Here is a 13,374-nt window from a genome sequence, read left to right on the forward strand (position 1 = left end):
TAATAAATAAAGTTAATGTTTAATATATTTAAAAAAATAAAATAAATTAAAAATTGGACATATGTAATTAATACTTTCAAGTCTCAAGTCACATTCACAGCCGTCATAGTCACGGTCCTTTATTATTTTTTGTTCCAAATCTGACATATGTAATTAACACTCTCAAGTCTCAAGTTACATTCACACTCACAAGTCACACCGTATAATCTATTATTATTATAATATTAAATTTAATAATAATTTGTGTCGAATTAGAATTCGAATCCGAATCGAATTTGAATTCGAATTCGAATTTTAAATATTGAAAACCGTATTCAATTCTTACTCTAACGAATTCGAATTCGAATTCTTGACGAATCGAATTCTTGACGAATCGAATCGAATTTTTAACGAATCGAATCGAATCTCGAATAAAATTCTATTCGTGGCCAGGTCTAACTAATGGATTGTTCAACAAATTATTTTTTAAACATTTCGAATAGTCTGTCAAAATCCATCCCAGCACAAATATATTTAAAATTGACAATTCATATATTTTAAGGTAAAATAATATTATAATATCTAAGCTATAATATAGTTATTTTTAAAATTATAAATTTAAGTATAAAAAAGAAGTGTTTACAACTCCCCAAAAGTCGTCAAATGTTTAGATTTACTTAACATAAATGTTCCAAATGAAAAACTAATAATTATAACATCGAGAAATAGAACAGCATATATATATATATGTGTTTTTTTTTTCTGATGGTAATGAAATAATTAATTTATAAGAGATTAATTAATTTGAGAGGTTAGTAAAAAACTGAAACTAGTATTTAATTATTAGACAATCTTGATAATTCAAACAATATTTAAGGTTTATATTTTACATGCATACAAGCACATAACTTCGGCAACATAACACTTATCATAAAATTGACTAGTTGAATTTTTACAACAATAACAAACGTTAATAGATGGAGTGCATAGGCTCTTCGTAATGCATGGCCATTGATGTAATGCTTTGTTCAAATCTGAAAACAAAAATTATAAACTTTTAATTTGTTTGATTTTTGGATCATTAGATTACAAGGAGATAAATATTAAAATTTAAATTATATCTATACAATATGAAATAATAATAATTAAATAATTCTTACCTGCAACACTTTTCTGATCATACGTGGTTGGTATTTCAATGTTACATAAGATTACTGTAACATAATTAACACTATTTAATATCAAAAATTAATATAAATAATCATATGAGTACTTTATAATTAATTGTTTACCGAACAATGAAGATGAAATTTTGAAAAAGCTTATTTTATTTGTGATTATTTATAAATATTTCAATTATTTAAACATAATGAAAAAAAAAACTTACACGCAAAAAGAGAGAGAAGAGAAACAAACAAAACAATGCTTTTAGACTCCATTTTTGTTAATGATGGTATTGAGATTATACAACTTGTATTTTTATAGCTTATTTGACAAGATATCTAAATTTAATGTTTAAAATATCAAAATCTCATCATTAACCATTTTTTTTTTTATAAAAGTAGTTAATTAATAATATTTAAAATATCAAATAAATACATTTAGATAAATTTCTTAGATGATATTTCATTATATGCATATTACTAAGTTTAACTTCTAATCAAACATTATATTTATACAATCTTCTATAAAATTCACTAAATTTATGCTTTTGAAACAAAATAATTGCATTAATTACTAATGAGTTTGTTTTTGTACATTTTTATAATCACCTTGTTCAATAACTTGTTTGATATAGTTTATTTAAATTCATCTGATTATTAACCATTTTTTATTTATCAAAATACTTAAATAATCTAAATATCAATTACATTTAAATAAAAATTTTGATATGATATTTACTATATTAACTTGGTTGATTAACTTCTAATCAAACAATTCCTTAATAATCAAACATTATATTTATATAATCTTCTATAAGATTCACTAAATTTCTGCTTTAAAAAAATAATTGCAATAATTAATAATGAGATTGCTTTTTTACATTTTTATAATCACTTTTTCCTATAATCGGTTTGATATAGTTTATTTAAATTAATCTTCTTGTTATTAGCCATTTTTTTTTATCAAAATATTTAAATAATTAAAATATCAAATACATTTAATTAAATAAAATTTCCAAGTTGATATTTTCTTTTATATATATATTATTAATCAAACAAGTCCTTAATAATCAAACTATATATTTATAGATGATCATGTGTTTGATATAGTTTATTTAAATTATTCCGGTTATTAACCATTTTTTATTATCAAAATATTTCAATAATTAAAATATTTAAAACACTCATTTCCACCCTCTAATTTATAATTTTAAATAATTTTGAGTCAATAAAATAATTTTAGAAAATATTTTTAAACGGACTATTGACACGAAATTGAGAAATAATTGTAATAGAATCTATGTCGTATCAACCGGTCTCCAAACCAATTAAATTATGAACATTTTAAAATAAATCTAAATGGTACAAGTATTTTTTTAGAGTAATGATAGATGTTGAGATATAATAGAAATCAATTGGCATAATATTTTTCGGCTTATTTTATTTCATCACTTTCTCGTGAAAAAGGGGTAAAAAACGAGAGTAAAAACTCTCGGTTTTGATCCTATAACTTTCGGTATAGACACATTACCGAAAGTTTTGATAACTCTCTCCATCTCTCGGTATTGACTCTTTCGTTAGAAACAATTGAGCGTTTACCGAGAGATATCGTAGAGTTTTCGGTTTTTCCACAGAGAGAAAAACCGAAAGTTTTACAAATAACTCTCGGTTTTACTCCTTAGGAAAAAATCGAAGGTTTTTCAATTAACTCTCGGGTTTCTTGAAATGGAAAACCGAGAGTTAATTAGAAAACTTTCGGGTTTTCCTGTAGGAGTAAAACCGAGAGTTTTCTAATTAACTCTCGGTTTTCTTTAATTGTAAAACCGAAAGTGAATTAGAAAACTTTCGGTTTTACTCATGAGGGAAAAACCGAAAGTTTTCTAATTAACTCTCGGTTTTCCTCAAATGGAAAAACCGAGAGTTAATTAGAAAACTTTCGGTTATACTCCTACGGGAAAAAGCGAGAGTTTTCTAATTAACTATCGGTTTTCTTCTAATGGAAAAACCGAAAGTTTTCATATAACTCTCGGTTTTTCCATTTGAAGAAAAACCGAAAGATTTCAATATTACTTTCGGTTTTTTCCTGTAAAATTTTAAAAATATGCTGATTATTTTGCTCGCAACTAAAATCTGTTCAGCCAAACCAATATATCAATAATAAAAGAAATGACACATACATTAAATGATCATTATCATTACAAAATTCGCAACCAAACTAATCATCCGAACAATCTGTTATAAATTCAAATCGAAACAACTACTAATGAAAACATGTTTTGAATCGAAACAACCAATGAAAACGTACTAGAATTAGCTTGTGGGGGTGGAGGAGGTGGTGATTGTTGCCTCATAAACAATTCGATTATCTTCATTCTTGCATTCATTTCTAACTTCTCCCTCTCCATTCTTGTCACAATTTCTTCTTTTTCCGCTTGCATTTCTTGAATTGTGCGCATTCTTTCTTCATCCCTCTTCTCCAGTTCCTCCAGCTTGAGCGCCATTCTTTGATTCTCTTAATACAATCGCTCATTGTTTTGTTGTGAATTGTTTCCATTGCGACGATCCTCACGAAAGTGTGTGGGCTGGATGCATGATCCCATTCCGAACACTCCCCCGTGTTTTTGTTGTCCGGACACCCTCTCCGTCAATTCAAAATCAGATATTCCAGGTTCGTTACTAAGAACCTCCTCCATCTCAACCTGCACAATTGAAATAAAGTATCATTTCTATAATAAAAAAACTAGGCATATTCAATTCACTTACAATTTTCTCTTGCACGTGTTTGTCCGGGATGGGTGTTGGGTTTTCTTTTGTTGGTTTTGGGGTACGGGTCCTCTTGAATACTTTAATGATAGACGGTGCCCGTCCCATTTCAATCGCCTGTTGAAATAAATGATTTATATAATTAATAAAAATCTTTAGATTAAGTTATTACAAATAATGTACTTACCAACTCTTCTTCAATTTGTGCAAATGGTCTACTTCCCGTATGATGTGGGAATTTTAGTTTCTTCTTGTTAATTATATTTGTACGACTGTTTTGCTGTATTTGAAATAAAAAATGAAGTTAGATTAATTAATATCAACTTTTATTTGAATTATGAAACCGTACCTTAAATTTTTCCGTGAAAAAATGGTTGCGACACACAAACTCTCAATCATCTTGATCGTAGTCTAGTGGAGGATTAGCCAGTACCTCCGCCTCGTCTCCTTTGTGGACGTGGATATATGACTTGTTCAAATCCGACCGCCATCTATCCCATATCTTCTTGGCGTGTCCCAATCCGGTCTTTCGAAATGAATCAATAGAACCATTAGTAGCTTCGAACGAATCCTAAAAAAAAATAATTCAAATGTTAAAAAATAATTATTTAATGACTAATGTATAATTAAGTAATAAGAATTACCTTGATAGCAATCCAAAGTGAATCCAATTGGTCCGCACTTAATGCCTTCCACTTTAGAAGACAGTGTGAGACGGTTGCGGGGTCCCGGATAATCGACCCCACATCTCTATACCACCGTGTTCTTCCCACGTCAGCACCGCCTGGCCTCCCATCTACCTCTCTAAAAGTAAGAGGAATCCTTGTCACCGCTACCTTCTTAGACAACGCAATATTCTTGTTCTTCCCCCGTCTCTTGCGGACAGAAGATTCTTCAAAATTATCAAATTCATAATTAGATATGTGAATCAATTCAAACAATAACTAATTTGTAAACAAGTTACCTGTCGATGATGGTTTGGGAGTGGAACCGTGCTCCTCCTCATCATCCTCCTCGTTAGGCTCCTCGAGACCCTCGTCTTCAGCCTCATCGTCATCCACTGTTAGGATTTAGCTCGAGGCTGGCGGACCGGAGTTTGGCCGGTTAGTACGTTCTGACAACACTCAACGGTTGGTGCTTAATCCGGTTAGAGATTAACACCGAGTTTCAATACTACACAAACTGTCACAAACCCTTAAACCGAGTTCAAGTGCGGAAGTGGTTTGTTTCAGACTGAAGCAACACACACAGGATGAATAGAGATAAGTTTTGGAGAATATCGGTTTGGAGATTAGGAGGTCGGTTTGAGATTTAATGAATCAGTTAGAATGATGTAATTCGGTTATGATAGTGTGAGTCGGTTATAATATTGAGTCGGCTGGAAAATAGACCTAACAGAAAAAAAGGAACACAAGATCAGGTTTTTATGGATGTTCGGAGATAAAACTCCTACGTCACCCCTTCTTCTCGAAACCACGAGAAGGATATTCACTAAGGAATACACAAACACAATACACGATCGAGTTTTATTTTCTGCTCGATAAACACTCTTACAATTCTCACAGAAATTGTAATCACACTTAATCTCTCAATCTTGTAGAGAGATAAACACACTTAATTTATCTTGTCTTGTATCTTTCTTTTTCGTATCTTGTATGCTTTGCCTCTTCAGCTCCTTTTATAGATGAAATGTGTCAACGGTCACATTTCTTCAACGGATACCTTCAGGGTCATCCTTGAGTCTGATTGGTTGAGCAGAGGTTCAGCCTTGCATTAAATGTGGTTCTGGTTTCCAAGGCATAGGTCAAACCGGCTAGGTTTGTCTTTTACTTAATATAGCAACTTTCGGTTGGACAGTTGCCTGCACCTGGAAGGTTGCGCCTCTGACTTATCCCAGAGTAGAAAGATCTCTTCAGGCAATCTTCTGCAGCCTGGAGAGTATCATCAGACTTGTATGAATATGGAAATGTCATAGTCTGATCATTTGATGTTATCTTATGCAAATACACAAAGTATCTGTTTACACCGATTTGTAAGCTGTACTTAGTTTGATATTCTTGACTTCTTTCTCTAAGTAGTCTTCTCTTCATTTCGGTTCATTAAGTCTACCGGTTTGATATTCAACCTGATAACTTCAGATTTGTTTATTTGCTTCTTCTGGCCAGTTTGATATTCAACCTAATAACTTCAGGTTTGTTCATTTGTTTCTTCTGGTCGGTTTGATATTCAACCTGATAACTTCAGGTTTGTTCATTTGCTTCTTCTGGCCGGTTTGATATTCAACCTGATAACTTCAGGTTTGTTTATTTGCTTCTTCTGGCCGGTTTGATATTCAACCTGATAACTTCAGGTTTGTTCATTTGCTTTTTCTGGCCGGTTTGATATTCAACCTGATAACTTCAGGTTTGTTCATTTGCTTCTTCTGGTCGGTTTGATATTCAACCTGATAACTTCAGGTTTGTTCATTTGCTTCTTCTGGCCGGTTTGATATTCTGACCGGTTGTAGCTCTTGACCGTTCTTGAACAATAAATTTATTTAAGCTAAGTTCTTTATTTGACCGGTCAATTTTATCTAACATCCACCATATCAGCAAACGTGCTCTCTATAAACTCTTCGGCCTTAGTAGCCTCAACATCCTCGTCTGTTGGGGGAGCAGTAACTATCGGGACCACAACAATAGGTGGTTCGTCTCTAGAAGACGATCCTCGGAGCCTTAAGTTCTCTGATTGGGCAAGTAAGTTCTGGTATGGCTTTAACAATTTGCTGGGTGTTTTCCTCATACTCTTCCAAGTTTCTTTACGACCTTTAGACATTCTTAATGCATACCATTAATAAATGAGCGAATAATTGAAATAAAGTAGTAATAAGAACAAATATAAAGTAAAAAACCTAAATCTACCTAATTAATTAATCTGAACTATATGTTTGTAAACCGCGGTTTTATTTTTGTCACAATTTTCCAACCGGGTCGGACTGACATATCAGGGGCGTAGAATACTTGTTTTGCTTGACTCGCCAATATATACTGGTCTTGACTTTGGGTTTTCAAAATTCGGTTTACATTTACACTTACGAAGCCATATTTATCCACTTTCACTCCTAGTTCCCCGAGTGTGTATCAAACCACTTACACTTGAATAAAACAACTCGTTTGTGAGAAAAGTATTGTACTTCGATTATATCCGTTAAAACTCCGTAGTATGACATAGTTTCAGACTCGTTGTACCCCTCAACAACCACCCCACTATTTTGAGTGGTCAAACCTTCGTCGTATTTTTCTGTACAGAATTTGAATCCGTTTACTTTACACCAAACATATATAGACGAGTACATACTTGGACCTTCTCCTAAGATCTTGAGGTCTCTTGATATGTCGTTAAATTCTGCTAAATGGGCGACCTATATATATACCCGAAATGAAGTTGTTAAAATAAATAAAAAGAGTTAGAATATATTGTTTATAATTTACTCACTCGATGCTTGAAATAGGCGGCAAACGTTTCTCCACTGGACTCGTTGTTATTGAAATAGGCGGCAAACGTTTCATCAAATTATTTTATTTATTTTCTTAGCTATTATCTTAATTAATTGAGATTTAATTATTAGATTAATTATTTAATGGTGTCTTTGGCCTCAATCTTAATTATTTATTTAAAATAATTATTCTAAAATTTATAAATTGGGTGGATAAAATTTTAGTGTTTATAATAATGTTAAGCAATTAAAAGAATAATTTTTTTAAATAAATAATTTATTAAAGATAAAATTTTATGTTAAACATTTTAATTTAAATATTTATAATAAATCTATTAACTAATATATAATGTATTAATATTAATATATCTAGGTTATATTTTAGTTTTTGTATTATATTTTACAAATAATGTTTATAATAAATTTAACTAATTAATAAATTGTTTAATATATATATATATATATATATATATTTAAAATATCTAAATAAATAATAACTAATTGCCATTGTAATATCTAAGTTAATATAATTATTTTAAAATTTATAAATTTGTGTATAAAAAATAAGTGTCTACAACACCCTAAAAAGTTAAGATAAAAATCTTCCAAATGAGAAACTAAAAATTATTACATTGAAAATTTCAACTGCATATATATGTGATTTTTTCTAATGGTAATGAAATGATTTATTAATTTGAGAGGTTAGTAAAAAGTTGAAATTAGTATTTTATTATTAGACAATATTCTTGATCATCCAAACAATATTTAAGGTTTATATTTTACATGCATACAAGCACATAACTTCGGCAACATAACACTTATCATAAAATTGACTAGTTGAATTTTTACAACAATAACAAACGTTAATAGATGGAGTGCATAGGCTCTTCGTAATGCATGGCCATTGATGTAATGCTTTGTTCAAATCTGAAAAACAAAAATTATAAAGTTTTAATTTGTTTGATTTTTGGATCATTAGATTAGAAGGAGATACATATTAAAATTTGAATTATATCTATACAATATGAACTAATAATAATTAAATAATTCTTACCTGAAACACTTTTCTGATTATACGTTGTTGGTATTTCAATGTTACATAAGATTACTGTAACATAATTAACACTATTTAATATATATCAAAATTTAATATAAACAATCATATTGGTACTTTATAATTAATTGTTTACCAAACAATGAAGATGAAATTTTGAAAAAAACTTATTTTATTTGTGATTATTTATAAATATTTCAATTATTTAAACATAATAATGAAAAAGAAAACTTACACACAAAAAGAGAGAGAAGGGAGAAAAACAAAACAATGCTTTTAGATTCCATTTTTTTAATGATGATTTGAGATTATACAACTTGCATTTTTATAGCTTATTTGACAAGATATCTAAATTTAATTTTTAAAATATCAAAATCTCATCATTAACCATTTTTTTATAAAAGTAGTTAAATAATAAATAATTAAGATATCAAATACATTTAGATAAATTTCTTAGATGATATTTCATTATATGCATATTACTAAGTTTAGCTTCTAATCAAACATTATATTTATTCAATCTTCTATAAAATTCACTAAGTTTATGCTTTTGAAACAAAATAATTGCATTAATTACTAATGAGTTTGTTTTTGTACATTTTTATAATCACCTTGTTCAATAACTTGTTTGATATAGTTTATTTAAATTCATCTGGTTATTAACCATTTTTTATTTATCAAAATACGTACTTAGATAATTAAAATATCAATTACATTTAAATAAAAAAATGGATATGATATTTACTATATTAACTAGGTTGATTTACTTCTAATCAAACAAGCCCTTAATAATCAAACATTATATTTATATAATCTTCTATAAGATTCACTAAATTTCTGCTTTTAAAATAAATAATTGCAATAATTAATAATGAGATTGCTTTTTTACATTTTTATAACCACTTTTTCCTATAATTGGTTTGATATAGTTTATTTAAATTAATCTTCTTGTTATTAGCCATTTTTATTTAATCAAAATATTTAAATAATTAAAATATCAAATACATTTAATTAAATAAAATTTCTAAGTTGATATTTTCTTATATATATATATATATTAACTTGGTTGATTAACTTTTAATTAAACAAGTCCTTAATAATCAAACTATATATTTATAGATGATGTGTTTGATATAGTTTATTTAAAATAATCCGGTTATTAATCATTTTTTATTATCAAAATAGTTAAATAATTAAATATTTATAAACACTCATTTTCACTCTCTAATTTATAATTTTAAATAATTTTGAGTCAATAAAATGATTTTAGAAAATATTTTTAAACGGACTCATGACACTAGATTGAGACAAATAATTGTATTAGAACCTGTGTCGTATCAATCGGTCACCAAAACAATTAAATTATGAACATTATAAAATAAATTTTGGTACAAGTATTTTTAAGAGTAATGATAGATGTTGAGATATAATAGGGATCAATTGGCATAACATTTTTCGGCTTATTTTATTTCATCTTGTTGTAAAAGATATTTGAAGTTATACTAAAATTTTTTACAATGTTTCGATATTCTTTATTATAATTTTAATTATTATAAATATGTCATTTTATTTAACGTTTATATTTTTATTTGGTTTTTTTGATTATGTTAATATTGTTTTGTAATTTAATTTAATAAAAAATATTTTTTTCATAAAAAAAAGTAATTCAAAGGAAAATCTCCCAATTAAGTATTTCAAAATATACACAATATCCATCCAATAAAAAAAATTGAAAAAAGATTTCCCAATTAAGTATTTCAAAAGATACACAATTTCTATCTAGTAATATATTACTGTCATTACAAATTTCAACTATCTAGTGTCATGGTCATTAAATAACATCAAATTAAAATGGAAAACAGATAAATAATAAAATAAAGTAAAAAAATTAAAAACAAAAACATAATTATCTATCTCTTAACATAATTTTTTTTTTCAACGAAAATCATTCATAGTGAAACATATTTAATGAAAGGATATAAGTCATTTCTCGAAGAAAATAAAAATATCATGTTAACGATATTTAAAATTAAATTAGCAACTCAATCAATAAACTAAAATAATATTAGGTAAATTTTAAATAAGATTGATTCAATGTATAACAATTGTGGACCATATTTATTATTTAAATGATTAAACCATCGAATTTAAATGACCCGAATTTTAGAACCCACAAATAATCGATAAATAAAATTCAATAACATTACAAATAAGTCATATATATATATATATATATGCATGTCACAATAAACCATCATATGTGTATTCAATTTCTCTAAAGTATTCATTATTTTGTAAACATCCACTCGGTCAAAAGAAATTATATATATATATATATGATTGGAACTATTTTAATTTCATCACAATATATTTTTTCAATAATTTATTAAATTGTATCATTACCTTCCTTTGAATAAGATAATGTATATGTTCATTTATTGGGAATAGTAATATTGTTGAAATATGAAAATTTTAACTAGAAGATGAAGTAGATTTACACTATCTATTTAATATTAGCAATGGGTTAGTTATAAAATACAATAAGACAATAACTTATGTTCAATTTGAAGAAATAAAATAGAGTAATCAATTGTTTTTCTAAAGGTTCATTTTAAATAAAGAAAAATTAATTATTAATAGAAGAAAAATTAGACTTTCCACACTAGGAGAGTCATCCAGGTGTATGAAGCATGTCTAGTTGATTCGAACCACACCCAAATCTCATTGTCACTGGCAGGGTTGTAAATAAGTTACGTTGTAAGTGAATAGCTTACTCGATTTGATCGAGCTCGAGTAACTCGATTATGTAATCGACCTCTTACATCTCGACCGAAAACTTCTCACACCCAACCGAAAAGTCTTGACCCAAGACTGAGTGATTTTAGCACGAGACCGATGAATAAGATAACGCATTCATCAAATGTTACAAGATAACTTGTTCATCCAGTATCATGTACGGACAATTTTTTTGGCATGTAAAATATAATATAATAAATATTTAGTTAATCAGTTAAAAAAAACTCATTTTGTTTTATTTAAGTCGTAAATCTACCTGATAATCTTTCAGTTCATTTTTTAACCAATTCCGATGCTTTTTATATTGATTTTTTTATTACAACATTATTCACTACTAAACTCGGGTCTTGTCCATCTATTTTTAAAAAATTATATTTGTGCTTTTATTCATTAAAAAAGTAATTATTTTTAAAATTTCTTAATATGAAAAATGAAATATCAAGAGTAACTATTGTTTATGCAAAATTTTCTTAAGATTTAGGAAATTTATCAATCAATATGTTAATAAGAGCCTTCACTAACTATTTTCTAAACTTTTCGAATATTCTGTCAAAATTCATCCCAAAACAAATATTTTAAAATTGATAATTCATATATTTTTAAGGTAAAATAATATTATAAAATTTAAACTAATATAATTATTTAAAAAATTATAAATTTGGGTATAAAAAATAAGTGTCTAGAACACCTCACAAGGCCGTTAAAATTAAGCGATACTAAATTTAGGCAGAATATTCCAAATGAGAAACTAATAATTATAACATTGAAAAATACGACTGCATATATAATTATATATGTGTTTTTTTTTTCTGATGATAATTAAATGATTAAATTATATATAAGAGATTAATAAAAAAATTGAATCTAGTAATTTATTATTAGACAATCTTGATCATCCAAACAATATTTAAGGTTTATAATGCACATGAATATAAGCACAAAAGCCCGAGAGTATAACATTTATCATAAAATTGACTACTTGGTCTTTTACAACAATAACAAATGTCAATATTTGGAGTGCATTGGTTCATCGAAACGCATGGCCATATATATAATCCTTTGTTCAAATCTGAAAAAAAAATTAAAAGTTCTAATTTGTTTGATTTTTGGAATATATTTAGCTTGTATAGGGAGATAAATATTAAAATTTGAATTATATCTATAAAATATCAAATAATAATAATTAAAAAATTCTTACCTGAAACCCTTTTCTGATTATACGATGGTATTTCAATCTGACACGAGATCACTGTAACATAATTTAATAAATATTTTATTTGTGATTATTTATAAATATTCAAATATAATAATGAAAAGAAAACTCACACATAAAAAGAGAGAGGAGTGAGAGAAATAAAACAATGCTTTTAAACTCCATTTTTTTTAAGATGGTATTGAGATTATACAACCTTCATTTTTATAGCTTATTTGACTAGATATCTAAATGTAATTTTTAAAATATTAAAATCTCATTATTACCATTTTTTATAAAAGTATTTAAATAATTAAAATATCAAATACATTTAGATTCATTTCTTAGATGATATTTCATTATATGAGTATTACTATGTTTATCTTCTAAATCTAACATTATATTTTTATACAATCTTCTATAATATTCACTAAATTTATGTTTTTAAAACAAAATAATTGCAGTAATTACTAATGAGATTGTTTTTCTAAATTTTTATAATCACTTTATTCCATAACTTGTTTGATATAGTTTATTTAAATTCATCTGGTTATTACCCATTTTTTATTTATCAAAATACTTAGATAATTAAAATATCAATTACATTTACATAATAATTTTGATATGATATTTACTATATTTACTTGGTTGATTAACTTCTAATCAAACAAGCCCTTAATAATCAAACATTGTATTTATATAATCTTCTATAAGATTCACTAAATTTCTGCTTTTAAAATAAATAATTGCAATAATTAATAATGAGATTGCTTTTTTACATTTTTTATAATCACTTTTTCTATAATCCGTTTGATATAGTTTATTTAAATTAATCTTATTACTAGCCTCTTTTTTTTTTATCAAAATATTTAAATAATTAAAACATCAAATACATTTTAAATAAAATTTCTAAGTTGATATTTTCTTATACATATTTATATAATCTTTTATA

The sequence above is a fragment of the Impatiens glandulifera genome, chromosome 6, assembly GCF_907164915.1.
Source record: "Impatiens glandulifera chromosome 6, dImpGla2.1, whole genome shotgun sequence".
Classification (NCBI taxonomy): Eukaryota; Viridiplantae; Streptophyta; class Magnoliopsida; order Ericales; family Balsaminaceae; genus Impatiens; species Impatiens glandulifera.